The sequence below is a fragment of the Diabrotica virgifera genome, chromosome 3 (assembly GCF_917563875.1).
Source record: "Diabrotica virgifera virgifera chromosome 3, PGI_DIABVI_V3a".
NCBI lineage: Eukaryota > Metazoa > Arthropoda > Insecta > Coleoptera > Chrysomelidae > Diabrotica > Diabrotica virgifera.
Window position 1 is genome coordinate 171,456,381 of NC_065445.1, and position 27,571 is coordinate 171,483,951.

Genomic DNA, 27,571 nt, shown 5'->3' on the forward strand with positions numbered 1-27,571 from the left:
TCTTATTATTTTTATTTTTATGTATATTTTCGATAAATGTATTGATAAATTTAAATTTCAATTAAACTTCCCCCTAAAATGACATTTGAAAATTATTCAAATTTGTTTATAATTTGTTGTTTTAATAACGTCGCGGTGATTAAATATTTTAAAATGCCGTTTCGATAATTGGGTTCCTGGGAATTTTTCACTAATTAACAAATTTTTTTGTCTTTTTTTCCTCTTCTTTTTTTTTCTTGGCATTGCATTACTACGGGCCCATTTTGGGTTAAGTTTCATTAAGAGTGTCGAATCTTTAAGTTGTAGATTCTAGACCTAAAAATATCAAGATTGGTCTAAAAACAATTAAATAAAACGTGGCTACTTACTGAGTTACAGGGTGCTTTATTTAAAAATTTAAAAATTATTTTCACCAAGTACTTTCAAACTATTTGACGTATCCTTATCATACTTTACAGAAAGTGTGGGTACTATACAGTCTACTAAATTGTGATAAATAAAAGTTTCTAGCCACCACCAGAGGCGTACGACAGGGGCCAGTTAATGGTTGACCCTTCCCAAATTCTACGCCACTGAAGGAATTACTATTTTAGCGAAATTTTTCGATTTTCCAATACTTTCTATGTAAATAATATACTCTTTACTGGTAATGATTAAGTCATTAGTTTTCGAGATATTGGACGTTAAAAATGAAACGGCATAGTTATTTTGATTCATTCATTCATTCATTTTAAACTTCCAATATCTCTCAAACTGATGACTTTATCAATACCAATAAAGTTATTTACATACAAAGTATGGGAGAATCGAAAAATTTCGCTACAATAGTAATTCACTCAGTGGCGTAGAATTTGGGAAGGGTCAATCATTCACTATCCCCTGTCGTACGTCTCTGGCACTAGCTAGAAACGTTTATTAATCACAATTTAATAGGGTTTATAATAGCCACACTTTCTGCCAAGTATGATAAGGATACGTCAAATAGTTTTAAAGTACTTGGTAACAATAATTTTTAAATTTTTAAATAAAACACCCTGTAACTCAGTAAGTAGCCACATTTTATTTAAAAAATTTTAGTTAAATCTTAATATTTTTAGGTCTAGAATCTACAACTCAGAGATTCGACATTCTTAATAAAATTAACCCTAAAAGGGTCCGTAGTAATATAACTCCAAGAAGAAAAGGAAGAAGAAAAAACGACAAAAAAATTTGTTAATTAGTAAAAAAATCCCAGGAACCCAATGATCGAAACGGCATTTCAAAATACTTAATCCCCGCGACGTTATTAAAAAAACAAATTATAAACAAATTTGAATAATTTTCAATTGTCATTTTAGGGGGGAGTTTAACTGAAATTTTCATTTATCAATACATTTATCGAAAACATACATAAAAATAAAAATATTGAGATCTTAAGCAGGTGAATATTTCTTTGGCAACAACCGCGTTTTTGCAACTGAAAATATAGTAACATTTAATAAACAAATTCAATATCTCAAAAACTATTAAATATTTTTCGACCAATTTTTTTTTGCTTGATACTTGTAACATAGCGCAACTTAGTCTGTACATAAAAACGCTAAAAATAATTTTGTGCAAATTTGTTTTTAAAGTTTTATATATAATTATTTAAATAAATAGGGGATCAAATTTAATTTAGTAAGTCTTATGAGAAATATTTACTCTTCAACTTTGCAGAGAAAAATCCTATAGACCTTCGTTGGTAATTGATTGACCTCAGCAGTTAAAAAAGTATTATTTTTGCAAAAATGACCCCTTTTTAATTATTTAAACAATGATCCCCTTGTATGATTTGGATACTTTCTTGAAAATATCTTTTGTACCCACTTAAACTTTGATATAAAATTTGTTTTAACCTGTACGAATTTACATATTGACTTTTTTTTATTTTATTAGGCTATAGCTCTATACTACGATGAAATCCATCTGAAACCCAATCCCACAAAAACCCAGGTGTGTGCTTTCCATCTTAGAAACAACCATGCCCGAAGGCTGTTGGAGGTGGAATCGCGTGGTCAGATGCTGGAACACAACGAGACGCCAAAATACCTCGGCGTACGTCTGAATAGGACTCTATCTTACCGACACCACTGTCAAGATGTCAAGAAGGTAGTAAGTGCCAGAAATAATATCATCCGCAAGCTAACTAATACAAAATGAAGAGCACAACCACACACTCTTTGCACTTCTGCTTTATCATTATGTTTTTCGGCCGCGGAGTTTGGAGCACCAGTATGGGCACACTCTGCTCACGCAAAGAACGTCTACGTGGCTCTAAATGAAACGGTTCGTATAATATCGGGTTGTCTGAAACCGACACCTATTGAAGAGGTATACCCAATAGCTGGGATTGCTGCACCACCTATCAGGAGAAACCTATCACGTCAGAGGTAGAACAAAAAAAGTAGGAAACGGACCGAAGACGCCCCTTACATGACTACCAAACTCAGCCAAGTCGACTAAGATCTCCGAAAAGTTTTCTGAAAACATCAAGATCCATCCCCGAAGCGCCAGAAACGCGCCGAATACACCTATGGCAAGCGTCAGTTACCGCAACACATTTTCCTTCCTCGGAGGAAATGGCTACTGGACACAATTTACCGTATCCGACTTGGGAAACGCTAAACAGACTAAGAACCGGCGTTTCAAGTTGTGCTAGTAACCTGAAAAAGTGGGGATACCAGGAGGACGATACCTGCGACTGTGGCGCGGTTCAGACCAGCCGGCATCTACTATCATGCACAGAGATGAGAGAGGCCTGCACAGAAGAAGACTTAATTTTAGCAAGTGACAGGGCCATCTATGTGGCCAACCATTGGAAATACAGAATTTAAAATTGTTGGTGTTCCGGACACAGAAAGTAAGTAAGTAGGGTATAGTGCATGGAGAAAAATTTTCATTTTGACGCCTGTAGACAAGCTGACGTCTATCTGGAACTCTTAGGACTATTCTGCTCTGATCTTAGAACCGTATGTATCAGTCTTTTCTAATGGTACGTTCACTTACACTAACATTTCTCACCACAAAAAAAAACGCGTACGAGCTTCAGGAGCAGTGCAGAAGCGATTTCAGCACTAGGTTTTGAATCGGAAAACCGGTTTTAGGAACCGTGAAATTTCATGAATAATTACGTGAATATTGGGCAATTCAACTTCTTGATAATACTTACTGAAAAGGACGAAACCCTTTAATGGAATAATTTATATGAAAGAGCAAAGCATATCTTTGCGTGTATATGTTATAAGGATGTATTATTTTCCAGTTTGGATAACAGAAGTCATGGAAAGTACATGTATAAGTAAATTAGTAAAATAAATTGAAAATAAAAGTTGAGAAACTTTTAAACGCGTTTTTCTCAAAACAGATTTTTTTAATAGCGGTAGACATTGTAACTCTATAATTATTTGACCGTTGCACCTGGAATTTTGTATATATTTTCTTTAGACATTTCGTGGCGTACGCTGGCGAGATATTTTTTGTTTTGTGCTTTTTACTTTATCGTACTACGTACGTAGTATGAGTATAATATTACTTTATCGTACTACATACGTAGTATGAGTATAACAGATAAAGTTATAGGATCGTGCAAAATTTTTTTTTTGATTTCACTTTTTTTTGACGTTTTGAGTCCCCCTGAGTGTAAAAAGCAAATAAAAAACATGTCGGAAGTATGTACGTATGTCTGTACGTATGTCTGTACGTACGTATGTACGTACGTATGTACGTACGTATGTCGCCACCGCCCAGCAAAAACTACCGGACCGATTTCGATGAAATTTGGTATGAGTAAGTTTAAGAGAATTTTGTCGAGAAACTAAGCTTTTGAAAAAAACCTCTCAAAGGGGGGCCGAAATAGGGGGGTTATTTGGGGCCCATTTTTGCAAATTGTGACCGAAACGAATGAAATTTAACATAAAGTTAGCTTATCGATAGGTGAATAGAAATACGGAATTTGACATTTCCAAATCCAAAATGGCGGCCAGCATGGCCGACCTCCCACCCGATACATTTCCCTACCAATCTAAAAACTTGTTTAAGATAAATTTAATTTGAAAAAACATTTATATAGCCTAAAGATGGGCCTATAACAAGAATATTATCGTTTTTCAGAAAAAGTTATGGGTTGCCTATATTTAAGGGGTCAAAATTTGACATAACTTTGAACTAGATTTTCTCAAAAATGGCTCCAAGGAATTTTTTTATTTTTTGATATATTTTTGATATCTTATCGGTTAATTCAATAACATTAGTCAGATTTCTTATCTCCTCATAGGAGGAGAGTTATAAATTTTTTATAAAAAAATATTCGAGTGCCCGTAACTTCCTCTGTAATAGAAACTATAATTTGAAATTTGGCAGACATATAGGGTACTTTATTATCTATTAGCTCAATAAATTTTATCCACAATATGGCTTCCAGTTGAACCGGAAATGAAAAAAAAATCTTAATTTTTTAGATACACATAGATTTTACATATTTTGAAAGAATACAAAATTACCTTTTAATGTCATAAAACTCGTTACTGTAGCTCAAAAACTCGAAAAGTTACAGAAAATAGAAATTTTGCTAGAATCTTGTGTATATCCCCTCTCATGCGATCATAGCAGAGCATTATTATAGGGCAATCAATGAGGGTATTTGGCTCCGAATTCCATCCTACTACATCGATGTACTTGATATTTTCACAGTAAGTAGGGAATAGCTCAAGAAACAAAATCTACCCTATATAATATGGCGCTTTTATCTTGGGGCAATTCCCACCCCTTCAAGGGGGTGGAAAATTTGTTGGTCAAAATAAGCATGGAGGTGGCTAGAGAACCTATTTTTAAGCAAAAACTGATCTATACTTTTTTTTGAGAACTCAATACTTTTTGAGTTATGTAGTTGAAAATTGGCCATTTTCATTTAAAATGACACGTTTTCGGACGGTTTTTTGTGAATACCTTAAAAACTATGCATCAAACTAAAAACAGTATAAAAATTTTTTTAGATTATAAATAATAAAGAGATTCGTTCCTTCGTAAATTTTCTATTTATAATACAAAGAGAGATATGGTAGGTAAAAAGAGTTTGTTTTTTTGGTGCATGCCCAAAGTACTCATGCTTTTGTAGTGTTTGAAAAGGCATTTAAAACGAGCACCGTTAAAATGTCGATTACATTCAAACTAAGCGAGATATGGTGCAAAAGAATATATGACTAATGTACTTTAAGGAAAAATGAGAAGTACATACATTTAACCCATCATCCACCAGAATTTAAATGCATTGTTTTTCTTTTGCAATACCTCTTAATATAGTGTTATTTCTATTTTCAAACAGTTGGGCGGGTGAAAAAAAATAAGATCAAATTATAGAGCGCATTTTTAACTTTTCTTAAAATTCTTCCTTTTGCTCCATGCAGTTCGAAAATAAAAATGTTCTCTCCCCGAGAAGTGGTGGGAACCGCCCCCATGATAAAAGCGCCATAGTATATAGTATATAGGATAGACTTTGAATTAGGAGATTGGGCTTTGGGCTACTCCCAAAATTTCATTAAAATCCATGCAGTAAAATGCAAATATTTTAAACTATTAATTTCTCAGAAAAATGAACTAATTTGAAATGAAAGTATGACTAATAGTCTATTGATTTAGGTATGCAATAATCTATAGTGTGTCCCCGAACATTCTCTCAAATGCAGGAATTAATGATGCGTAGAACCATAAAACATTTTCAAGTATACAAGGTGTTTCTAAAATATCAAAATAACGAGTAACTTTGTTATTTTTATAGAATGCCAGTATCTAGTACGATAACGATAATAGATCGGTACGATAAAGTTCTCGGGCGGCCCTTCCGTCCAGCGTTTTTTATTTAACAATAATAAATAATTATGTTAGTTTTCACCAGTTTTTGCAAGAAATTTGTTATTTTCATTTCTGAGTAATACCAAACAGTGTGGACAAAAATTAACCAAAGTTGTGCAGCCAAAGAACTTGGGAAAGTTCAGAGGCTAGCACTACTTTGTGTTACTGGGGTAATGAAAAGTACCCCGACGGCAGCCATGGAGGTACTCATGGGACTCCCTCCCCTGCACCTTCTGGTGATGGCAGAGGCGAGGCTAGGGGCCTACAGGCTGCAGTTAAATGGTGTCTGGAGGCAAAGGTCATACGGGCACACCAGGATTGTGGGGCACATTCGTGACCCCATCCTGGATATGGTGAGTGACTGGAGTCCGGTCACTCACAAATTTGATCCTCCCTTTAAGCTGGGGTTAAAACCCCCGGTGGAGGGGGATAAAAGACCGCAGAGTGAGCTAACATGGTTCACGGACGGTTCAGTGATGGGCGGGCGCTCTGGAGCTGGAGTGTATGGTGTAGGACCCGAGGTGTGCATATCTATGCCTCTTGGGCGGTACACCACTATATTCCAGGCGGAGGTGGCTGCTATCACGACTTGCGTCGTAGAGAATATTCGAATGGGCCTTGAGAATAGGACCATACGTATTCTCTCGGACAGTCAGGCAGCACTTAAGGCCATTGCCAGCTGGAGAATTAACTCTAAGCTTGTGCTGGAATGCCGACAACACCTGGAAACCCTGGCCTACCGAAACCGAGTGGAACTCGGGTGGGTGCCGGGACATACGGGGGTTGAAGGAAACGAAAGAGCCGACTCACTTGCGAGAGAGGGCTCGGCTGTCCCCCTTACTGGGCCTGAGCCTGGCCTAGGGGTGACCAAATCGGCTGTCAAAGGAGCTGTTGCTAAATGGATCCTTGCGCAGCACACCCGACACTGGAACGATATTTCGGGACAGCGGCACAACAAGTTAATGATGGGGCGGCCAAACCCCTCGCTAACCGACGAGGCCCTACGACTCGGAAGGAAAAAACTTAGGGCGGTAACTGGCTTACTAACCGGACACTGCACCCTAAGAAAACACCTGCACAACATGGGGATCTTTCACGGAGACCCTGTTTGCAGGAGATGTGGGGAGGCAGATGAAACTGCCTCACATGTCATATTTGACTGTCCAGCCCAAACCCGATGGCGACTGCAATACGGGGTCGAAAACTCGAACCTAAGTGTCAGAAGTCAGGTAAAGAACCTAATAAAGGGTCTTGTCCTGCTAGCTGGGAGAATGGACCTCCTATAGGTAACAGACGACTTAACTTCAAGTTAAGTAATCCCGAACCCATTGGGGACAAAAACCCAATGATGGTTAACCCGAGACTGAACGGTGTGCAATAAGCCTACTCAGGCTGCAGTACGGGCCCCATGGCCACCCGGTTCGATCTAACAATAAAAAAAAAAAAAAATACCAAACAGTCAAAAATCGTTAAAACTAAAAAAGAATGTGTGTGTATTTTGTACGCACGTAAGAAGTTATACTTCTATTATATGATTTCTTAAAAATAAATATACTTTAAACAGTTTGTTTTAATTTTTTTTAAACACCAAACTAATTTTGTGCTCCCGCTTTCAAAAAAATAAAAAAAAATATAGGAATGCTCCGGATTCGAACTCAAGACCTCTCAATCTCTAGCCGAATGCTATACCAAATACGCTACGAGGACTATGTCTGTATCGGTTCGGACGTACCTAATGACAATTCACGGTAACAAACAGACAAGGTGACCTATAATAAATATACAATAAAATGTTTTAATAATACTCATCTTACTCCTGAGGAAGACAAATCCAAAGAAACAAAAATTATAATAAATATATTTACTAAAAACAATAATTAGTCGAGGCATTGAAGCACAAAAAAAGAACGGATTTTATGCAGTTTGGTGCGTTGGATTCGTGAGAATGTCAGGAAATTTTGTGAACTAATGTAATGAATAAGAAATCTGAAATTGCATTTGTGCATAAAAAATGCATTTTAAAAGTGCATTTTGAAATAGGCAATATCATAAATTTTCAACTCGATAAATAGTTGAGCAACATCCCGATTAATTATTTTAATTATTTTTAATCATTTTTTAAGTACATATAATAGTCTAAGATGTCAGTAACCATTAAAAATAAACAAAAAAATTTTCCTTATGGGGAATCGAACCATGTACTAACACGTCCGTAACTAGATACACATACCGCTAGCCTACGCAGACACTTGCTAGACACGGGCGATATTAGGTATAAAAAAACAAATAGGTAATTAAAAATTGTAAAGAAAATTACTACATATTAAATGTATTATAAAATTAATATATTCCTAAATTTTAGAAGAAACATTCGTAAATAGGTACATTTATACAAAACATTCGTAAACACAAAAGTATGTACCTAGGTACCTGCACATAATAATTGCCTATTTCAAAATGCGTACATACTTTGATCATAAGGCAATACATAAAGAGACATGGATTTCGCCAGATGGCCAAACAATGAATCAAATTGACCATATTTTGATTGAAGCTAAACATGCTAAACAAATAACAGATGTACGAAGTTATCGAGGAGCTGATATGGATTCCGGTCATATATTGTTGATAGCAAAAATAAGAGAAAGAATGCCGAAACCGAGAGGTCAATTGGAAAGTCGAAAAAAATACGATGTTGCCAAATTGAACAACGAGGACATTGCAAAGAGCTTTGAAGCTGAAATTACGGACAAGCTTAGAGGTAGGCAGTACCATGACAATATAGAAACGGAGTGGACAGAAATTGAGGAATCTTTGAAGGAATCAGCAAGTAAGCACCTGGGACAAGTAAGTAGAAAACAGGAAAAAGAATGGTTCGATGATGACTGTAGGAAAAGGTTAGAGAAAAGGAATCAGGCACGACAAAGAATGATAGATGAGCCTAGTGAAAAAAATAGAAAGAAATATGAAGAAGAGAGGAGAAATACAAAAAGAATGTGTAGATATAAAAAGCGGGAACACATGAGTAAAAAGCTTGAAGATATTGAACAACACTGTATCAATAAGAACATTAGAAATTTCTACCAAGAAGCAAAAAGAAGTAAAGAACAGTATTCAAGAGGACAAAACTTTTACAGGAGCAAAGAGGGGCACCTAATAGGCGACAAGGAAGGAAAACTGGATAGATGGAGAGAGCATTTTGAGGAACTGCTAAATGAGAGGCAGGAATTTAATGACGAGGTTCAGATGGAAGTGATACAAGAAAACTACAACCAAGAGAATGTAGTGGGGCCGCCAACAGACGAGGAAATAATGGAAGTTTTAAGAAGCATAAAGAACAACAAGAGTGTGGGTATCAACGACATTCCAGGAGAAATGATTAAGCATGGAGGTAAAATATTAGAAAAGAGAATATGCAGCCTACTAAAGATGATATGGGATCAGGAAGAAATGCCGAGACAATGGAGTCAGGCTGTAATATGCCCGATATTCAAAAAGGGAGATAAATCTCAATGTGAAAGTTACAGAGGTATCGCTTTGCTTGATGTAATTTATAAAGTCCTTGCCAAGGTTATAAGAGAAAAATTAGACAGATATATTAGTGTGCAGGTAGGAGAATATCAAGGTGGTTTTAAGAAAGGAAGATCTACCATCGATCAGATTTTCGTACTAAAGATGTTACAGTGCGGTACCTACGAACAACAGCTAAATATGAAGCTCCTGTTTATAGACTTCAAGCCGGCATATGATACAGTCGTAAGGAAACGCCTTAATCATGCACTTCGGTTAATTGGGATACCGGAGAAGTTGGTTAAACTGGTGAAAATGACACTCGAGAGAACAGAAAATCGAGTAGCACTGGAGGGTAGCCTCTCAGAAAAGTTTAAAGTACGAAGGGGTTTGAAGCAGGGAGACCCTCTATCAACTGTCCTTTTCAATTGTGTATTAGTGGCAATATTCAGGAAGAGCGGGATCAGAACGCAAGGTACGATCCATGATAGAAGAACTCAGGTACTTGCATATGCAGACGACATATTATTGATAACAAGAACAAAAAGAGAACTGCTAAGAGTATTTAACCTTTTTGAAAGAAAAGCTAAGCAGTACGGACTGAAAATTAACGAACACAAAACAAAATTTATGGAAATGGGAGATACACTAAATGAAGAACAGGTTTTGAAAATTAGAATAGATAACGATGGAAAAGAATATTGTTTCGAGAATGTAAAAGAATTTGAATACCTAGGGGTCACTGTAACAGAGAAAGGAGATGAAGTTCCAGAAATTGAAAAAAGAATTGCGAAGGGAAGACGAGCAGTTGGAGCATTGAGCATACTTTTAAAAAGTAGTCTTATCTCAAGAGCAGCAAAATTGCGGTTATATAGTACGGTGATACAACCTACAGTACTGTATAGTAGTGAATGTTGGGTTCTGAATAAGAGAGAAGAAAATGCATTGGAAAGATGGGAAAGAAGTGTGCTGAGAAAGATTTTCTGTGGTGTGAAAGTGGGAGAGAACGAATGGAGAAGACGGACGGATGCGGAAGTTCAAGAACTGTTTGGGAAGCCAGTAATCAGCCATATGGTAAAAACTAGAAGACTTCGCTGGCTAGGACATGTGGAAAGGATGTCAGGGGACCGATGGGCGAAGAGTATATTGTTAAGAGGTGAGGGAAGAAGAAGGAGGGGTCGACCGCGGAAAAAGTGGCTGGAAGCAGCCAAAGAGGATCTACAAAGAGCAGGCGTTGTAAACTGGAAGACAGCTGCCCTGGACAGAGTAAAGTGGAGAAAGACAGTTGAAAAATTTCAAGCCATGGGCCCCTGAGGCCTGCAGCGCTATATTCCATATATATATTTCAAAATGCACTTTTGAAATGCATTTTTCTTATGACTTATGACTTATGAAAAAAATGCAATTTGAGATTTCTTATTCATTACATTAGTTCACAAAATTTCCTGACATTCTCACGAATCCAACGCACCAATCCGCATTAAAATCCGTCTTACTGCAAAAAAATCGACACTTCAATCCTTCAATGCCTCGACTAAATATATTCTTTTTACACCTTTTCTTGCACTGATATATTTATACATAACTTGAAAGATTTAGCAACTAAACGCCATACTGTCTGTGTGCGCATGCGCGCAGTATTATAAAATTTTACTCTCAATCGCGCCTAAAGAAGTATAACTTCAAAAACTCGAGAGCGTTATCTCGAGAAACTCATAGGCTAATAAAATATTTATGAATTTTTTGTTTAACTTGTTCCAATGATGAGTTCTGATGTCCACAGAAAAATCAATTATTATTTGAGGTGTCTTTAAAAATTTGCTATCGTTGGCTTATTAAACGCTTTTATTTAGTTCAATAGTTTGCGTCAAATTTTTAGACATTAATTTGACTGCCATTTCTTCAATGCAAATGAATGAAAATTTGCAGACATATGCATTCGCGGGAACAATACACGAATAGTCAATAATTTTTTTTATGTTTAATAATTGTTTAAATAAAAAAAAACGGTTTTAACGGAAAATGCTTAAACTCTCTTGTTTTTTTACAATCAAGAAACTTGAAACTTTTACAGATTGTAGCTAATTATGTGAACTATACATAATTTCACTTTTTACGTTAATTGTTTACGTTATGCTTCATAAATAAACAATAAGGTTTCAATTTTTTTTCCGATTCCGACTACTTTCATGTTTGTACATCATATATGTTTTATACATATTTTAATAAACATGACGATATATTTTAATGTTTGAAAAGTGTAAGACTAAAAAGTAAAAAATAAAAAAATATGAAAAAAATTTTTTTAAGAAACGCTTTTCTTTAGTTACGAATGACTAAAATTAAAAATATAAAAAAATCAACCAAAAAGCAAAAAATAAAAAAAAAATTAAAAAATCTAACACATTCGTTAAAGAAAAGCGTGGGTCGAAAACAGTTTATTCGATGACGACGCTTTTCATTGACGAATGTGTTAGATTTTTTAATCTAAGTTAAGTGATCTAATTGATCTAATATGACTTGTTCACATGTTGAAAGTGAGACGGCAAGTCAACTTGCCGTCTCACGGCAAGTTGACTTGCCGTCTCACTTTCAACATGTGAACAAGTCATATTTCTACATCTCAGATGTTACCAAGGGCAAATTAGAAAATATTTTAAACACCTTGGCTTAAGGTAACATTTTAAACCAATGTTTCCTTGACGGACTAATTTTACTGGGCTTTGACCCACATATTTTTGTATAATACTATCTTGGTGGTTAGCATGTACATTGCACGTAAGCACTGATGATGACTGGTAAACCAGTCGAAAACTAGTTATGTGATCTTGATGTGGCCCTTTTGAGGGTTTTTTAAATATACCTTTTATACAGGATTCTACTGTTTTTTTTTTAATATTTAAATATTATTTACTAATTTATTTCAAATTTATCTTATTGTGTTCATGTTTTGATGAAATTAACGCGAAAATTCTTTGAAATAGAATTATTTTGACATAATATTCATAAGTCAAATCATTGGACAATCACAGTGGTTTTGAATATCGTCTTCATTGAAACCCTTATCGTCGTCATAGTAACCAATTTTATTGAAAGTTTGATTTTGACAACCTTGTCAAACAACGTATGCATTTGTGTGTTTTCGCTGCAATTTTTAAAATATTACAAGGATTCATCGGACGAAGAGATCCCGAAAGCTGTCTTGACAGCCGCCGCGGAAGCAAATTTAAATTTGTTGCCTGCCAAATCCAAAGAGAGGTATCAAAAACAATTTGTCCATTTTGTGAACTGGTGCGAATCCATGAAAGTAAGGAGCTATAAAGAGGAAGTATTTTTGGCATACTTTTTAGAAATGAGCAAAGTGCTTAAATCAAACACACTTTGGTCACGCTATTCCATGATTAAAAGTTTAATGAAAATAAAGCACAATATTGATATAAGTATGTTTTATATACTAACAACTTTTTTGAAAAAACAAAATATTGGTTTTCGAACACAAAAAGCAAAAATTTTAGTAAAGAAGATATAGCGAATTTTATGTTAGACGCACCAAACGAGATATATCTTAATTATGATAAAAGTAGTTACCATTTTTGGTTTATCTGGGGCTTGTCGTAGAGCCGAACTTACGAAAATCACTCTCGACGATATTGAAGACAAAGGGAATCTAATAATCGTCAAAATTACGGACTCGAAAAACAACTCTGCGGGATCATTTGTTGTCTCAGAAGAAATAAACAATGGAATGTTTTTGAAGCTATACAGAGAATACGTCAGTTTACGACCTTCAACCACAACTCATCGGCGTTTGTTTATAAAATACTAGAAAGGAAAATGTACAGTACAATGTGTAGGAATTAATACATTTGGACAAATTCCCTCCGAAATTTCAGCCTTTTTGCATCTACCCAATCCTGAACGTTACACAGGACACAGCTACAGACGCTCATCAGCAACCTTCCTAGCCGATTCTGGAGAAACGATTACAAATATAAAACGTCTAGAAGGTTGGAAAACAACTTCTGTAGCCGAAGGTTACCTAGAAGACTCTGAAAAGCAAAAAAGAGATGTGTGTAACAAAATTTTAAGTATCGATTCTTTAGAACCATCTACATCTACGTCGAGTGATCACAGCGAGCACAGGTCGAGGGAGAATACACAGTGCCAATTCAAGGATCAGCTTGCATCCGCTATAAATTTGCAGAATGCTGCGAATTGCTCCTTTATCTTTAATATTACGAAGCAATAAATAGGCGTTCTTCATTTGCCACTAAAAATTTTGTTGTATTTATTAGTAAATAAAAATTGATATAACTTTATTTCTTGTGACTTTTTTCCAAACATACGGCCGTAGAAAAAATATTGTTCATAACTCATGCGGAAAGTGTCTTTCTCGCACTCGACTGCTTGCCCGAAACTCCGCTATCGCGTCGTTCGGGTCAACAGCAGTCGCGTGCTGGAAAGTATCACTTTCCTCACTAATTGGGAAAATAACTATTTTTCATATTTTTTTTATTTTTCAATACTTTTCCTTGAATTTTTTATAAAATTGTATGAATTTTACCGAATATGCTTAAAAATATGCTTCAAGTCTCTATTTTAAACCCTACCCCCTTAAGGATAGATATGACAAGATTGTCATGCGTCATGCAAATAATATTCGTCTATGTATAAAATTTAATAAAAAAAAATTTCCATCCGGAAAGCAGATGGGTGAAGATCGACCTAGATTCGGATCCCGTACTATAAGTTTAGGATTTATATAAGTAAAATTGTATTAGTAAAACATTTTTAAATCATTTTTTAAAAAATTCATATAAATCCCATTTTCCTCCCACACTGTATTGTTTTCTTCGTACTATAACTAGAAGATAGTATTAATTTTCTTCGTTGGTTTTCAATTTGTAAAATTTTATTTGATTAATTAGTTAAAAGGTTATGTTAAATTAACTTAACTGCGCGTTTCGCCGAACGCTGCCATACAGTGCGCCCATGTTTGTGAGAGGTGTTACTCGAGCGTTATAATATAAATAAAAAATTACAAAAGCTGTAGATCTAATTTTAGAAAAATCTTTATATAAGGTTTTTTGTGTAATCTGAATTTTTCAACGGTCAAGTCAGTTTTTTTCCAAAATTTATAGGCATTAAAAAACAACTAATTTCGCAGTTCATTTGTTAAATAAAAATTAAGCACCCAATTTTAAGTAGAAGTTTTTGATATGTTATTTTTTATAATACATTTCTTAATGAGATTAGTTCTCTTGTAATTAGATCTTATTTGATTTTTCTGTAAGTAAAAACTCCATTGACTCCACTATAAAAATAAAAAATAATAAATGGTTTATGGCTATTTTCCACATGCTTCCCAGAAATATAATACTTGGGTTTTTTAATGGGCCCTGATTAAAAAAAGTCCCGTAATATTCACATTAAGTTTTATCATTTCCTTCAAAATTTGTAAATTACTCGAAAAAGTTCGACACGAGTCTGATACATTTATTTGTTTATTGTACCAATAAAATTAATTATTAATTTCCCAAAATCTATTTACCAATTACATTTAAATCATTATAATTAATTATCTTAACAGCATTTTTATGTTTATTGTTTAATGTTAATGTTTAATGAAAAACCTGATGGATACGTAAATAGAAGGATTATAAATAAATAGTTTTTATCTAAAGACGTCAAAATAATGCTCCAAATCGACAAAATTGCTACATATATCTTAAATTTGAAATAAACATAATTAATAACTAGCTTTTTTTATATTTTGTGTTATGTTCGTTTTAACTTGCCGCAAAGGAAAAATTAAGTTATATCAATGGATTTATTTGTTTTGCATCAACACTGTTATTGACGTATGTACTTTGTTTTAATCTACGGAAATCAGAATAAGCTTTCCTTTACTTTCTTAGTTCATTCTGTTTTTATATAATACAGGTTGTAACAAAAATACAGCTCATAAATTAAATCACATATTTTGGGAGCAAAATAGTTCGACTGAACCTAACTTATCTTAGTACAAATGTGCACTTAAAAAAAGTTACAGCCCTGTGAATTTACAAAATTAAAATGGATTTTTTCCATTATATCGAAAACTATTAGTGATTTTTTATTGAAAATGGACATGTGACATTCTTAGGGCAGGAACATCTTAAAAATAAATTATAGTAACATTGGTGCACCCCTTAACATTTTATGTGGTTTCGTTCCGTTAATCCCCCCAAACTTTTGTGCACGTTCCAATTAAATTATTAGTGTGATACCATTAGTTAAACGCAGTACTTTTAAAACTTTTTGCCTCTTATTACTTTTTCAAAAAGCCATTTTTTATCGAGATATTTTGAATATTTGTCAAATCCACCACATATGTTGTATAATGATTAAGTACGATTATCGAGACCTGGTAATAATATAAAAATTTACATTTTTAAATATATTTTGAACCGTATTAAAAAGAAGCCACATCTCGATAGAAGGTGCCTTATCGAAAAAATACTAAGAGGCAAAATGTTTTAAAGACACTGTGTTTAACAAATGGTACCGCAATAATAGTTTAATTAAAATGCACACAAGCATTTGGGGGGTTTAAAGGAATAAAACCCCCATAAAATTTTACGTAAACATATTAAAAAAGAAGCCGCATCTCGATAAAAAATGGCTTATCGAAAAAATACTATGAGGCAAAAAAGTTTTAAAAACATTGTGTTTAACGAGCGGTATCACAATAATAATTTAATTGGAACGTATACAAAAGATTGGGGGAGTTCAGAGAACAAAACCCCCATAAAATTTTTGTGGGATGCACAAGTTTACTATATTTTTTTTACGATATCCCTGCCATAAGAATGCCACATGTCCATTTTCAATAAAAAATATCATAACAGTTTTCGATATATTGGAAAGTTACGTTCAATCGAACTAGTTTTAGCCCCGGAATATGTGATTTAATTTATGACCTGCATTTTTGTTACACCCTGTCTATTTAATGCTCCAATCTAGTCAAAGACCAATCAGTAACTTTTTTATAGATTCTAACTTACTATCTTATTAATCTAAGAATCACCCAGTGGTGCATTCTCAGCTTGTTCTAATTTTTAAAGCACTTTTTTCTTGTGCATCAATCACAATAATAGCTTTTTCATTTAACTTGCACTGTGCACTGCACACTGCACTACACCAACTTATATGGGTTTGTCATCTTCATGTTCCTTTTTTGACAAGAGTTATCCAGAAGCTGAATGACCTCGACGTTTTGGTGCTGTAAAAGCCGTATTTTGTGACTGCACGAGATTTTTTGTAAGTATTTCTAGGTCTCTGTGGATATCTTGGTTGCGTATGTACCACGGTGCATTAACAATACACCTTAATACTTTATTTTGAAAAGTCTGGATTATTTTAACATTAGTTTGTTTTTGGTAAAACTCCACAGTTGGATGTCATGTCATACGTCCACTAAGGTTTTAGAATCTGGTTGTAGAGTAAAATCTTGTTATGAATTGATAAAGCTGATTGGCCTTTCATAAACGAATATATCTTTTTAAATCTGATACCCAATTCTTCCCGTTTTTTCTTTACGTATCTTTTCCAGTTCAGCTTTGCATCTAGGGTTAAACCTAGATATTTAGCTGTATTAGCCATATATGGAATTTCATGTCCATTTATATTTACATGTTTATGTTCTTCACGTTTGATAGTAAATTCTATATGAACCAATTAACCTACAGTTAGGGAAATTTTCCACTTCCAGGTCAAGTTATTATGGGAAAGAACTGAAGGTTTGGAGGGACCCTCATTAATAACATAAGATTTGAAGACGATACCGCAAGCATAGCAGATTATATAGACGATTTACAAATTCTCTTATAAATCAGTAACAGAGAAAGCAAAAAGATGGGCCTACCAATGAATATAAATAAAACCAAACACATTATCTCCCTCTCTTGTCGTTTCCCCATTACTGAGGATCGTGATTTCTTCCAATATTCCTAACAATAATTCTCCATTGGGCTCTATCTTCAGCTGCTCTAAGAGCTTCGCGGAATGAGTTTCCAGCTGACTTCTTTATTTGGTTGGACCATCTAGTTGGTGATCGTCCTCTTGATCTTCTCCCCGGAACGTTTCCAGAAACAATTAATCTCTCCAAACTGTCGTCACCTACGCGAACCACGTGACCAAAGAATTGCAGTATTCGTTGCAGACATATTGTGGACAGCCTTTTTTTAAACTTGAGTTGGTTTAGAATGGAAACGTTTGTCCTATGAGCTGTCCAAGGTATATGAGCAGCATTCTTCTCCATCAACACATCTCAAAGGCATTAATTTTTGGCGCCCGCATGCGCGAAGAGTCCAAGTCTCTGCTCCGTATAGAAATATTGAAAATACAAGGGCATTCATCAGTCTCATCTTAATATTTTGAGAGATAGATCTGTCTTTCCAAATGCGACTCATCGCATTTGTTGCCATACCAATACGTCTCCGAACTTCTGCTTCACAGTTACCATCGTTAATTATACTAGACCCGAGATAGACAAAGGTGTTTACTATCTCGTGTTCCTGTAACATGTTAGTAAGTTGAATAGTGTTTAATCTGTCGACCACCATTATTTTTGTCTTAGCTTTATTGATTTTCAGACCAATTTTATTGCTTTCGTACTCAACTCTTCGCAGGAGATCAGCAATCTGCATCATCAGCAAATCTTGAATTGGAGATTTTCCTAACAGCTACTGTTACCCCACATCCTTCTAAAACCATCCTCATGACATTTTCACCATAAATGTTAAATAAGTCAGGTGACAACACGCATCCTTGTCTAACACCTCTCTAGATCTTGAATTAGTTTGAGAACTTATGATCTAGTCGTACTGTTGCTATATTGGACTGGTACAGATTTTTAATAAGTGTCACCAAGTGCACTGGTGCGCCCATTTCTATTAAAACTGACCACAGGTTTTTCCAGCTTACACAATCAAATGCCTTTTGGTAGTCAACGAAGCATATAATCATAGGTACTTGAAATTCTCTAGACTTTTCAATGAGTTGTCTCAGGTTCAGGAAGAATTTGTTCCCTTGTACCTTTACCCTTTACAAACCCCGCTTGTTCATGAGGTATTTGGTAATGTAGATAGGTTTATAATCTGTTTTTGATCATGTGTAACAAGATTTTACTAGCATGTGTTATTAGTGACAGTGTACGGTAGTTTTCACATCTGGTAGTAGTTCCTTTTTTGTGTAGCGGGATATAAATTGAGGTACACCAATTAGATGGCCATTTTCCTGAATTCCTAACACCGACACAGATATAATGCATGATATGTAATCCTTTGTCACCTAGTAACTGTAGTATTTCACATGGTATTGAATCAATTCCTGGGGATTTATTTGTCTTTAGTGATTTAATTGCATCTTTGACTTCAACGAGTAAGACATTAGGCACTCTAGGGTAGTCAGAGGGCCTCTGATTTTTTGCTGATACTTCGTTATTTTTATATAGCTCGCCACAGTAGTTTCGCCATGTTTCCAATGTCTCGTCAGTATCAGTCTTTAGATTACCTTCCTTATCTACTACAGACCACGTTTGAGGTTTAAATTCTCTGGTAAGAAGTTTGATCTTCTGGAATAAATTCCTCGGTTCATTTCGACAGCCATGTTCCTCTATCTCTCTGCATATTTGAGAGATGTAATCAGATTTTTATGATTCAAATCTGCACAGTTTTCTGATTTCTTTCGATAACGCCATATGTTCATCGTTTGTTCTGTATCTAGTTTTACGTCCTTTTCTGCGTTGGATATATCGGATATCCATGACTTACGTCCAGTGGAAACCGCTGCCTCACAGTCTTTTGCAGCCTCGATTACCTTATCTTTGAGATAGATCCAAGTGCTCTCAGGGTCACTATCTACTTGGTCGAAAGAAAGAGCTTCTTCTAGGTTTTGTTGGAAGTCATTGATTTTTGATATATTTAGAGATGTGACTTTTCTCTCTGGTCTTCTTTTGGGGACTTTAAAATGAAGTCGAACGTTCAGTACCAGGAGTTGATGATCGCTTCTACAGTCTGCGCAAGGATATGTTTTACAATTGATGGCCGACGACTTCCATCTTGATTTTATTAGGATGTAGTCTATTTGATTTCTTGTTCGCCCATCTGGGCTGTGCCATGTGTATAATCTCCGTGGATGATGTTGATATAACGTGTTTGTAATTATTGTAAGATGTTGTTCTACACAGAACTCCACTAGAGGGTCGCCATTCTCATTTCTCTGTCCCAGTCCATTTTTGCCCTAGACGACCATAGAACCTGTTGATGCCTTCTTCTTGTGCGGCTGTTATAGGAGCGTATAACTGGACAAGGTGAAGAGTATTGGTGGATATTCTCATTTTAAGGGATATTATCCTGTCATCAATAGTATTATATCCAATAACGCAGTCGTTAAATTCAGAGGGTACCATTATTGCGACTCCATTTTCAATTTTGTTATCTGGGCCTGAAAAATAGACGACGCGACGTTGCCAGCAGATGTTTTAAAATGCCCTTTATCTCTTTAGTGAGTTTCTGAGAGTCCCAGTACCGAAAGATTGTGGTCTGCCATTTCTTTTTCGATTATGTGTAACTTTCCAGGGTTTTGGAGCAGTCCTTGGACGTTCCATGTACCAATTCGCTGACATTTTCTTAAATTGAATGAAAATTTGGATTCAGTCGCACAATTTCTGCCAGAGGTTCCTGATTCCTCACACCTTGGCAGCTGGTAGCAAATTTCTCACTATCCGACCCGGTACCGAGATGGCGCCGAGAGTGAGTCGGGTCGCTACAAGTTCCATCTTCACTTAACGAAATTGTCATCGTTATAAAAAAGAAATTCTCTTGGAAAAATAGTGCAATGGTTTCTCTTTGCCTTCTGCACCGCTGTATATGTGCCGTTTCTGTGGCTATCATTCTCGCCGCATGGTCAAACACATTATATGGTGATCTCGAGAAACCCTGTTGACAACATACAACTGACATTGGAGGGTAAACCGCAAGAGATGGTCGACAAGTATCGGTCGATGGACAAGAGATGGTCGACCTCGGAGCAATTATAAACTCACAGATTGATCAAGATGAGGAGATAAATGTCAGAATAGAAATAGCTCGAAAAGGATTTATAAAATACAAGTCAATGTTTACAAATAAGAAATTGAGTATGACCATCAGATTGAGGTTCATCGAAATTTATGTTTGGTCGCAACTACTATATGGGGTAGAAGCTTGGACTTTAAAAGCCCAATCCGTAAAAAAATTGGAGGTATTCGAAATGTGGCTATATAGCCGTATTCTAAAAATTCCTTGGTCTGCAAGTCTCAAACAAAGAAGCGTTAAGACGAATTGGGCATGGAAGAAAGCGTATGAACATAATTAAAATAAGAAAAATATCGTATCTGGGCCACATACTTCGAAACGATAAATACTCTCTGCTACACCTTATCATGCAAGGAAGAGTAGAGAGGAAAAAAGGTTTGCAAAGAAAGAAAAAATCTTGCTGATGAATATCAGATTGGAATAACTTCAGTACTGAACAGAAATTTCACGTTGCAAAGGATAGAGAAGCGTTTAGAGCAGTGATCGCCAACCTTCGTTTGAAGACGGCACAAGAAGAAGAAGAAGAAGAAGAAGAAGAAGAAGAAGAAGAAGAAGAAGAAGAAGAAGAAGAAGAACAAGAAGAAGAATAAGAAGAATAAGAAGAATAAGAAGAATAAGAAGAAGAAGAAGAAGAAGAAGAAGGTCCAGTTATGGAATTTATTGACTGCATCTTGTAGACTGTAGACTAATTGTTGAGTCTGTATTATCTTTACTCGAGATAATACATATACAGTACAGTAGGAAAAATGAAAGAATACCCATGAACGAACATATAAAACACGCTGTATTTTCCTGTCACCGTGTCGTACAAAAAATTGGCCAGCACAAGTACATGTAATGATTATTATTACATGAACTTGCGCTGGGCAATTTTCTTTGTGACACGGTGACAGGAAAATACAGCGTGTTTTATATGTTCGTTCATGGATATTCTTTCATTTTTCCGACTGTACCTAGTAGAGATATTTGTCTGTATTTTGATTTTGCTTTTCTATTATTATTTTTTTTTAACGTGATATGACTATTTGAGTAATATGAGTATCTACTTATATTATGTAAGATATTCTGTAGAATAGAACTTTGAACGTTTCAACAGAAAAAAATTTGCCACTACCCGTCCCTTTTTGTACTTTGAGATATAAATACTCGTACGTTTGTTATCAGTACATACTTTGTTCTCCGGATAACATTTCCGCAAATAAAGTGAAGTGGTACTACTTTATTTTAAGTACACATATTTTATATTGATCAATCTAGTAATTTTAATCTATTTTATTAGTACGAGTAGTTTCTCGCTTTCCCCTTATAGTCCATTTACTCACGGTTTTTACAATTTGGCATACACATAACTAGCATGTCAAAGAAAAAAAGTGATATCGTGACGATGTATGCTTTTGTCCTGGGGGTGAGTTATACCCCTTCTCGTGGTTGCAAAAATATACTTTCAAAATAAGTCCGAAAATGTATAAACTGTCTAATTTTAAGCAACTTTTGTTCCAGAGAGTTTTTTCAAAAAGTCAAGTCAATACTATTTGGAATTTTTTGCTAGTGAATAATACATTCATTTTTTGCCAAAAAGATAAAATAACACGTTTTAGATGGCTCTTCGCCAATAACCCAAAAGTTGAGTATTTTATCGAAAAAGAAACATGTTCAGTAAAAAATATAGGATATAAAAAAGTAAAAAAATGGTGTCTGTATGAGTCTTAGAGTAGGGAGAATTTCAATTTTCCATGCTCTAAGGTATGAGTTCTAGCTAATGAAAAATAGGTTCATGTGTTCATATTCGTCAATTTACAAATAAATCGAATATTTCAACGTAAAAGCTCATCACATTTTTTTAAGTGTTTAAAAATTGCTTTATTTTGATTTTTTTAAAAAAGTTTCTAGTTTCAAAAGTAAGTAGGTTACGCATAAAAAACTTGGTTCCTTTTTTTTTGGTAAAAAATGAAGAAATTCACCCCCTAATTAGCATCTCAAATGAAATTAATCGTTAACGCTTTACATGTTGTTTTAGTAATATTTATATGATTTGTAAATTTCATCGGTTCAAACTGCCTATTTTTGAAAAAAGTTGGTTTTAAAGTGATTTTTTTTCCATTTTTAATTTTGAAAAAATGTTTTATTTTTCTATACAGCTTAAAAATTATAAGTGATACCAAAAATGCAAAAGAATAAAAAAAATGTAGTTTTGCTTTTCTGAATATTTTGGGTTTTTTGTTTTTCTGTATGGTTAAGTTATGGCTGTTTAAAAATTTGCATACACTCGTGATTAGTGCCTCATTCAAGCCTTCTTAACTACAGCTCTTTCAAAAATAAGCACTTAGAACCGATAAACTTACAGATCATAAAAAACAATTCATAATTGCACGATTAAAGCAACTTGTGAAGAGGTAACGATTAATTTCATTTAAGATGCTAATTATGGACTGATATTCACGATTTTTTAGGAAAAAAGGGAGGCCAAATTTATAGAAACTGTAAAAAAACGAAAATAAAGCTTGTAAAACACTTTAAGAAAGTTGTAATGAGTTTTTCCCAAAAAGTACTTAATTTTTTTGTTATTTCACGTTGAAATATGTGATATGGAATTTGATGAGTATGAACCTATTTTTCATTAGCTGCAATTCTGCTTCTACTGGGCCTAGTGACCTCATATGTATACCAGTTGTTTTAATTTTTATAATCTATATTTCTGCTAAGAATATTTTTTCAAAAAATACCTACTTCTTGAGTTATTTGCGAAAAATCGCCTAAAACGTGTTTTTGGTTGAAAAATAAACATATTCACGCGCAATTAACTCAGAAAGTATTAACCTAGTGAAAAAAGCTATAGAACAAAAGTTGCTTATAATTAGTCAGATTATTCATTTCCGGACTTGTTTTGAAAGTATATTTTTTCACCCTCGAGAAGGGATGATTTTCACTCACCTCCATGGCAAAAGCACACATCGGCACAAAATCACTTTTTTTGACATGTTATCTATGTGTACGCCAAGTTTCATATCAATCAAAGCGGTTTTTTAAAATTTGGAGGTTTTGCATTGCAATATTTTACCGTGAGTGAATGGACTATTAGTTATGTTTTTATTATTGTTGTTTTTATCCAATATCATACGACTATTCGAGTACGACTAGTTATTAGGATATCCACTCACATTATGCATTTTAGCAATTGTAAATGTACTTTCGAATAGAACTTTGAACGTTGACAGAAAAAAATTTCTACTACCGATCCCTTCTTTGCACTTTGAGCTACATTTCCTATCATTACACATTTGGTTCTTCTTTTATAAAATTGCCGCAAATAAAATGAAGTGGTGATATTTTATTTTAAATAATAGTAATTTTTAATAGTTTAAATTTACCAATCTAGGAATTATATTACCTATGATTTTTTACTATAAAATATACGCTTACGTAATTTAAAATTTCTGAAATCAGAACCCCACCGTGCTTCCAAACATCAGAATAGTAAATAAGTAGGAGGTATTTTCCCAATGTCAACTATTTAAGAATATACCATAATCTAAGATAATATATAAGGTTGATCTACGCGATCTGTTTAATGGATAAAAATTACAAGGGTAGACCGATAGAATTTGTTTCCGACTATAAGTTATTAATAATTTAAAAAATGACTTTTTTTTATAAATTAAAAGAATATTCGACTCTGGCAGACTTAGACCAGATTCTTCGATCTGGAAGGAGGGGTTCCCAACTTTGATTTGATCACTTTCTGATTTTCATATAATAATTTTTAATCGGGTTATTAAGCCTTGAAAATGGACATTTACGCATTATTCAAATTTTACATCGCGTATAACTCGTTAACTCGTCAACAATCAATTTTAAAGAAAAATCACAAAATATTTTGTTGCTCAGGATAAATTTTCTAAAAAAACCATGTTATAAATAAAAATATTATTTTTGTGAATTTGTTTAAAAAGAATTATTTAAACAATTTTTCGACCACGGCATTGCCTGGCACCCTGTGAATTTGTTATAAGGACCTCTTTTTGAGTAAGTTTGTGCAAAAAAATCAAATCGGAATATTTTCGCTAACGGCGGCGACGATAAAGTCCCGTCTATTAGTGCTTGATAATAGTCCAGAAAGCCACTACGCATCCTCTAGAAAAAATATTCCGATTAGGATTTTTTGCACAATCTTACTCAAAAAGTACCCCTTTTAACAAATTTGAATGCTGCCAAGACCAAAAGTGGGTAAAAATTTTTTAACAGTTTTTTTTTGTTTTTTTCCTAAAATTATATTTTGTGCGTGGAACAAAGTTTTTTTTAGGTTTTCTGGATCATTCCAAATAGAAAAGGTATTAGTGACATTTCTCTAAATTTGATAGTTTTTGACATATATAAGCGATTAAAAATTGAAAAATTGCGAAATTGGCCATTTTTAACCCTCAAAAACTAGGTTAAAAACTGAAAGTTTGAATGTTGCCAAGGTAGGTAGATATTCTTTAAACATCGATTGATGAAATCGTGAAGAGTTGTTGGCAATACAATATTCAAAACTCCTTTGTTTTTTAATTGCTAATCAAGCGTGCGTGACACTATTTTCCACCGACAGTATGGTGCAAATGAAAGGAATAAATTCGTTATCTCGTAAACCGGCGACTTTAAGAAAAAATCCCGAAACAGGTCGATTTTTATTTTTAACTTATGCTATTGTGGCATATATGGTATACTAGTGACATGATCCATCATGGGCGTGATGACGTAATCGATGATTTTTTTAAATGAGAATAGGGGTCGTATGCTAGCTCATTTGAAAGGTTCTTCAATTCTCTATTCAGTAATATAAACATTTATATAATTAAAAATGAATAACCATTTTCAATTTCGTTGCAAAACGAAAATAGAACCGAACTATATTCCAGTCCAATCAGAGAGTGCATCAAGCACCCCTACCGGTTTCGAAACTTATTAGTCTCTCATCAGGAGGCACATATGCTGCTCTCCCTGATCCAATCAAAACAAACCCCAGCGTGCAGCGCCGGATTGCAACGAACGAAATGGCATAGATGCCCTAGCGGCAACTGCTAGCAAAAAGACTAAGTTTCCACTCTAATGGCATATAAAACAACATAATGCTATTCTACACCCCACCAGAATGAAAACAGTGGAAACATTCTCTGGTTACACCTCCGAAGCTTCTACAATTTGCAAGCCATACGGATGCTGAGACTAAGGAAGATGAGGGAATTCTACAATTTACAATTCACGTCCCATCTGCACAGCGCGGTAAAGTTCCAACGAGAATGGTTCCCTTTGTCCTCTAATCAGAGTAAATGTAAATCAAAAATTAATAACCATTTTCAATTTCGTTGCAAAACGAAAATACAGCCGAACCATATCCCATATCCGGGACTGCACGCTGGGGTTTGTTTTGGTTGGATCAGAGAGAGCAGCATATGTGCCTCCTGATGAGAGAATAATAAGTTTCGAAACCGGTAGGGGTGCTTGATGCACTCTCTGATTGGACTGGAATATGGTTCGGCTGTATTTTCGTTTTGCAACGAAATTGAAAATGGTTATTCATTATGATTTACATTTACTCTGATTAGAGTACAAAGGGAACCATTCTCGTTGGAACTTTACCGCGCTGAGCAGATGGGACGTGAATTGTAAATTGTAGAATTCCCTCATCTTCCTTAGTCTCAGCATCCGTATGGCTTGCAAATTGTAGAAGCCTCGGAGGTGTAACCAGAGGAGGTTCCCATTGTTTTCATTCTGGTGGGGTGTAGAATAGCATTATGTTATTTTATATGCCATTAGAGTGGAAACTTAGTCTTTTTGCTAGCAGTCCTTGCTAGGGCATCTATGCCATTTCGTTCATTGCAATCCGGGACTGCACGCTGGGGTTTGTTTTGGTTGGATCAGGGAGAGCAGCATATGTGCCTCCTGATGAGAAACCGGTAGGGGTGCTTGATGCACTCTCTGATTGGACTGGAATATGGTTCGGCTGTATTTCGTTTTGCAACGAAATTGAAAATGGTTATTCATTTTTGATTTCCATTTACTCTGATTAGAGTACAAAGGGGACCATTCTCGTTGGAACTTTACCGCGCTGAGCAGATGGGACTTGAATTCTAAATTGTAGAATTCCCTCATCTTCCTTAGTCTCAGCATCCGTATGGCTTCCAAATTGTAGAAGCCTCGGAGGTGGAACCAGAGAAGGTTTTGATTGTTTTCATTCTGGTGGGGTGTAGAATAGCATTATGTTGTTTTATATGCAATTAGAGTGGAAACTTAGTCTTTTTGCTAGCAGTTGCCGCTAGGGCATCTATGCCATTTCGTTCGTTGCAATCCGGGACTGCACGCTGGGGTTTGTTTTGGTTGGATCAGGGAGAGCAGCATATGTGCCTCCTGATGAGAGACTAATAAGTTTCGAAACCGGTAGGGGTGGTTGATGCACTCTCTGATTGGACTGGAATATGGTTCGGCTGTATTTTCGTTTTGCAACGAAATTGAAAATGGTTATTCATTTTTGATTTACATTTAGGTACTCTGATCAGAGTACAAAGGGAAACATTCTCGTTGGAACTTTACGGCGCTGAGCAGATGGGACGTGAATTGTAAATTGTAGAATTCCCTCATCTTCCTTAGTCTCAGCATCCGTATGGCTTGCAAATTGTAGAAGCCTCGGAGGTGTAACCAGAGAAGGTTCTCATTGTTTTCATTCTGGTGGGGTGTAGAATAGCATTATGTTTTTTTATATGCCATTAGAGTGGAAACTTAGTCTTTTTGCTAGCAGTTGCCGCTAGGGCATCTATGCCATCTCGTTCGTTGCAATCCGGGACTGCACGCTGGGGTTTGTTTTGGTTGGATCTGGGAGAGCAGCATATGTGCCTCCTGATGAGAGACTAATAAGTTTCCAAGCCGGTAGGGGTGCTTGATGCACTCTCTGATTGGACTGGAATATGGTTCGGCTGTATTTCCTTTTGCAACGAAATTGAAAATGGTTATTCATTTTTGATTTACATTTACTCTGATTAGAGTACAAAGGAAACCATTCTCGTTGGAACTTTACCGCGCTGAGCAGATGGGACGTGAAT